The 6,000-nt window shown below is 38.4% G+C and overlaps 1 protein-coding gene across 12 annotated transcripts in view; it reads right to left on the reverse strand.

The window, feature by feature from the left end:
• The window catches only part of sox6 (SRY-box transcription factor 6), a 185,296-nt gene extending 179,547 nt beyond the window's left edge, over positions 1 to 5,749 (reverse strand). For 6 of the 12 annotated variants that reach the window (XM_061244562.1, XM_061244559.1, XM_061244558.1 and 3 more), the window contains exon 1: positions 4,289 to 4,676. The gene's annotated coding sequence lies outside the window, so the exon portion shown is untranslated. Of the gene's footprint in view, positions 1 to 3,137; positions 3,173 to 4,288; positions 4,677 to 5,425 lie in introns of those variants that run through there. The other 6 variants (XM_061244564.1, XM_061244561.1, XM_061244553.1 and 3 more) reach the window with 2 other exon arrangements.
• Positions 5,750 to 6,000: the final 251 nt, after the last annotated feature.

Below are 6,000 nucleotides of genomic sequence, written 5' to 3' on the forward strand. Positions count from 1 at the left end.
CGCAGAAATCTCAGGCAAACCGAGACACAGAGGTGTTCACACAATCTTTTAACGCTTGCTGAAATTCAGCGGCCTAAGAGGTCTGCATAGCCCAGCGTTGCTGCTGCCTCCGCAGTGGCACACTCGCCTATCAGCTATCCAGCCCGCCGACGGGATTCACCTCATATTTTACATTTCCAATTCAGATGCATCTTTCTCATGTCAAAACAAATCCCATCTAAACCGCACATTGTTACTTGATAGCAGAAACATGTTACAGCGCAATGTTATGAACAGCACTTCCTAAACACTTTAACAGGAGGCTTTCAAATGTCAAAAAGGAGAAAGAAATGGTTGTTCTCAGTGCTAAATTCATGGTCCTACTTTTGCAGCTCATGGTGAAGTTGTACTTTTTCATGGGCACTATGAAATGTAATGGCTTGTAATATGATTTTGATGGAAAATATTCCATTTGGCATGGAAATTAGCAATGGATAAAATTGCCACAGCAGAGCCAGGCTTTAGATTTGAACCTACAGGCCCACTTACATGTGCAGGTCCTCATAGAGACAGAATCGCCCTTACAGCAGTAAAAGTAACAGTGCAGAACTACATGAATTTGACAGAAATGCTACCAATGATTCCACTGAATGAAATGATAAAGATATTAGCCAACATAATTTTAAAAAAATCTAAGCCGCACTTTGCAGCATGATCATTTACTTCAATTAATATTATATTTCTTGCTCATCATTATTGCAAATAAATGTTTCTACTAATTGCAAAACATCAAGAGGAACACTACAACTGAGAAACTACTCTTAACCATATGTCCAAACGACATCCACTCTTCTTAAGCTATCATCATACTGTCTCTCATCTCTCGAGTTTAGAAACGGCAAAACTGAGATATTTTCATGTGTAATATCATCACAGAAAATAAAAAGACATTCTCTAACCTCATCATAATATTCATCATCAAATAATTGGCGAATGAATGAAAATTGCGCACCCCAAGAAAAAATGGTTTATAAAAGAACCTGGCATCTCTAACACACTGAAATACAAACATGCTTTATGCGGTATGCTATCAGTTAATAAACACACATATGAATAACCCCTCCCCAAATCATACACATGAGAGTTTATTGGAGCACTTGGTAAAAACACTTAATTTTCTATAGTTAAATGAAGCTATATTATATTAGAAGTAACAATGTGCAAACATAAAACTGAGGCCTGTCAGAACACACAGTAAGCAGACCAGGTCTTCCACACAGTTCATTGAAATTATTTGATTATTATTATTGAATTATTTAGAGTTCATTTAATGCCTGAATTTTGAACTGATGATCCATTCCACTAATGCTAGGCAGGCACCGGAGGTCCCAGGAGAAGGTCTCAACATTCAATTAGCTTTAAACAGACACAAACCCCACCCCACCAACCAGCCCGACAATGCTCATTTCCATGTACTATAACAAGCAAAGCACAAAATCATTGACAGAAAATGTAAAACCTACCATTTAGCCTAAACAACAGCAAGACATTAAATTATAAATATATCGCATATCTTAAAATCATGAGACTTTAGTCCAAGACTCAATGGCACTGCATTTATCAAGAATCCCAGTTAGAAGAAAACGATCAGTCTTCACATGACATCTTTAATGAAATTACAATTTCATAATGAAAGGTACACTGATAATAGTCCAACTTCTATCAATGACTTCTGCATTTTCATATACGTGTACCAATATGACTGCAGATTTCTCAAGGAAACAAGGGACTTAAAAATGTTTTCAGTGTGTAAAATAAAACAGTGAAATAGCTGCAGTCGTAGAAAAGAACGCGTGCATTATAAAGCAGTGGAACGGTGAAAGTGCAATAGACCTTGGCGCATTCGGAAGCTGAAAGAAAACTATATAAGTGTCAGACAAAAATAAATTATTCAGCGTTCACCTCCAGTTGTTTTTCATTTTTGAAGCCAATAGTGAAATCGTGGTTATTACCTTTTGTTTCCTTTGGTGACTAATGTTAAGTAAATTAATTAAGTTACAAATAGTTTTAGAAAATGGTTCGCAGAACAGAGAGAGTCGCTCGTCTTGGCTTTAGGTGGGGAATGCGTTTAAACAAATCAAGCACCACGCGCAAGCGCGCGGCCTGCAGAGCATGAGGTATCAGTATGGCTAAATGGTGTCCCAATCCGCTAAACTTACTGCCACCATATGTGTCAGCCAGCGTGACATATTTTATATGTCCGGACTGAACAAGGAAAATGCGCTCTACACACGCTAAACGCAAGCACGCGCGCGCATACACATTTGTGAGGCACGATCAACTACAAATGATTGCAGATATTATATATGATACCATTTTAAACGCTGAATCTATACTTTCAGATTTATTAATTTTTTTACATAACACGTCGAGGAAAATAATTCTTAAATTGTAATAAACAGATAGTGTGCGAGTAACAGACAATGCACAATACGCTACACGAGTAAAATAAAAATGGCACAGTTCAACCTTAAATAAAAAAGTCTAACACAGACTTCTCGTCGTGAGTTGCATGTGTGTTCCAACCTTACTATTACTATGCGCAGTGTCTTTTGAGGGGAAAGGGGGGGGGACGGGACGACACAAGAATAAGTCCAATGTCATTATTTCTTTCTTTTTTCTTTTCTTTTTTTCATTTCTTGGAAATTGTTTGTGGTGTTGCGATGATGCAAGTTTAGTTTAATATATTTTCTTAGTATGCTACATTTTTGTCTAGTTCTCATCGCATCAATGATTTACTGATGTTGTCTTTTTCTCATTAAATGCAGATAAGAAAAATAAATACAAAAAGAAGTAAAACTGCACAGGGGTGACAAGCTGATTACAAAAGTAGGCTACATGCGCGTTAATGCCGCATTCTTATTGAGAATGCGCTGTGAAACAGTCGTCCAGTGGATATCAATAGACTCCCTTCTCCTAGTCTCTCAGCCCATCCGCGCGGGCTGTGTCTAACTGGCCGAGAGTGAATAAAGTCTCCTCTATTGAAATCCCAGACAGTGCTGCATATCCCTGTATAGCAATCGGGACAATGTGCTGAATTGGCAGTCTAATTATAAATGTGCCATTTGGACTTCCATTGGACACCAGTGCCACCTTACCTTATGAGGGAACTTCCACTCACAGCTAACAGCAACTGTTCAAAACAAAATACCATTACGGGATCAGCTTCAACCCAACAGAGGGACAAGCCAGAGGATTGTTTTTCAAACAGCCCTTCTCACTTAAGACAAGAATGTATTATAAGACACTGAGTTACGACTGAGTGGACATTATTTAAGAAAAAATATGAGAAAAGTTAAGCTGCGTTTAATTAAGGTTTCCAGAGTCCGCCTAGTACTTGGAACAATATGCCTATTGTACTGGTTTTCGAGGTTTGGTGCGAAAATGCTAACTTGGGTGAAGTTGCCACCATTGCCTATACAGTAGTCTATGCCGTTTAATAAATATATGCTGGAATACATACCAGCAGCTAATGTACTGTCATATACGGCAGTAAGCATACAGTAAATATTTTCTTAATCTGCCGACTATTTGGAGTGAATTGTCCTGATCATTCACATTTCTTTTGCTGCGGTTTTAACATATGTCCATTAATTCCCGTTTCCTGCAGAGTTCACAATATTGCTTATTAAAACGTTATCGCTACACTTGCAGCAGTCGAAAACATGCGTTATCTAAAATGTGTGCGTCTAATTTTGGGAAACACCCTTAAAATGATGAGCTATCTCGGTTCACCAGGCAAGTTCACTCAAACTGCGCTCGTTTTGTCCTCTTAATACCCCCATCAAACCAAATCGTGTTTTTAACGTCTCGGGCATCCCCGAAATTTTCTTCCAGAACCATATCTTTTTTTTAATCAAATGAACACATTAAACTGAACTATTATTTAAAAAAAATTATCTTGCTCAATCACTACCTTGCCACCAATGTAACACATAAATATAGATAGAACATATATATGTATGTAAGCATATATATATATATATATATATATATATATATATATATATATATATATATATATATATATATATATATATAATATGAATATATATTAATAAGTTGCGAAAATGACGGTCAAAGTGAGTCTAATTTTATTTTGCCTACAGATATCAATATTATAAAGTAATCTCACTATGGCTACAATATATCTAACATGCCTTTCATCTACTGGATGTTATAAATATGGCAAAAGCAATCAAATAATTCAACCGGAACAGAATTCGGCATTACAGAGTAGTTTACTTACTGTCAAGTTCCCTCTTCCCCAGCACCCCGCACCGTTCGGCTCGCAAAGGAAGCCTGGTTTGTCCAGGTCGTGTATTGTCTCTCAGTGGATCAGGTTTTGGATGAGGGGTTTATTTTAATTTATGGCTAATGCATTCTTTTAAGGTCAATTTGCGTGACCTCCGGCGAAAGTTAAGTCCGAGAAAATTCCCAAGCTATAAGCGAGGCAAAGGAGATTCCAAATTTTCCCTTTGATTGTTACGATGCCGTTCCCGTGAGCCGAACTCTAAATACCAACCTCTCTAAATTAAAACGTCTTCAAAATAAGGAAAATACAACGCACTTAAAACTTCAAAGAAACTTTTTAAAGCCTCAAATCCGTTTACACTTGGAGTTGTATACCTAGTGATACGCACGTCAGTCGATGAATAGTACCGCTTTGTGGACAAAAGTGAAATTGCTTCCCCATAGAAACAAGACATTGGGCAAGCAATAGAACGTACCCCTAATGCACGGCAACACAAAAGACAACTTTTATGAGATTATTAATGATGGTCGTGACATTCTGAGAACAAACCATACACGGGAGAATGTTAAAGTTGCGCCTTACGTCTGAATACCTGCAATGTAGTAGACTAGTATAGTTGAACAGAAGACATTTACGAAAATATCTGAAAGAAACATGGGGTAGCTGCATTAATACCACGAAGAACGTGGATATCCAAACTTCTGTACACTTTCGCACTTCAGTAGCCTACTCTAAATAAAAGGGACACAACAGAAGTAGCATAATAGCCTAAATCACCACGTTTCCCATAATCGAAACCATGCCATATGCTAAAATAAGAGGCATTACTTTTTTTGTTACACGACACAAGCTACTGTTGAACGTCTCTCGCGAAAAGCAATAAATTATGAGAAGAATGCAGTCTAATTCGAAAAAGTAAATGAAATGTTCATGTAGCAGTAGCTAGTCTAATATATTCAAACGTCAGTTGCCCAAGCAAGAGAACACGCACACAGAACAAATCAGCTTATTGACAGCGAGGACTGTCAATACTGTTACGAAGAACAAAAAACTGTGTATCAACAAAACGTAGGCTACCAGTAAATGCGGCATCAAACCACGAAACAGCGGACTGCGATCGTTTGCGGTTACCTTGTTGGAGCCAGTCAAGCAAAGCCAAATGCAGGTCCTTACGGTATCCCGTTTGGGTTATTATAATTTCAAAAAAGATCACTGCAAGAGGGAAAAATAAACTAAAGTCTATTGGTTGTTCCACTGGCCATGGAGAAAGACTCTCGATCTGTCGTAGAAGTTTAACTGTCAAAACTGCGAGGAGCTTTTGTTATTGTCTATCTTATTTATCGCCCTTCTCTCTGAAACACAAGGGAAGCGATGGTTACTGCTGTCAATCTTGGCAATCAATGTGAGCGGCCATGTCGCAAGTATTCAAAGCATTTCCCGTCGTGCAACATCAGAAAGTGAGTGGCCAGGGCATTGATCTGAGGAAGGCGGGGAGGCAGGGCTTCCCCTCCCAGACAAGAGAGGGAAGAAAGCGAGAGAGAGAGAGAGAGAGAGAGAGAGAGAGAGAGAGAGAGAGAGAGAGGGGGGTGAAGGACGCTTGTAGACGAGAAGGAGCAACAGAGATCGGGGTGAATATAGCAAGGAGAGGAAACATAATAAAAAGAATACTAAAAAAGGAAGTGCTTTCGAAAGCTACTTACATTAGC

Source organism: Conger conger, chromosome 6 (assembly GCF_963514075.1).
Source record: "Conger conger chromosome 6, fConCon1.1, whole genome shotgun sequence".
Taxonomy (NCBI): Eukaryota; Metazoa; Chordata; class Actinopteri; order Anguilliformes; family Congridae; genus Conger; species Conger conger.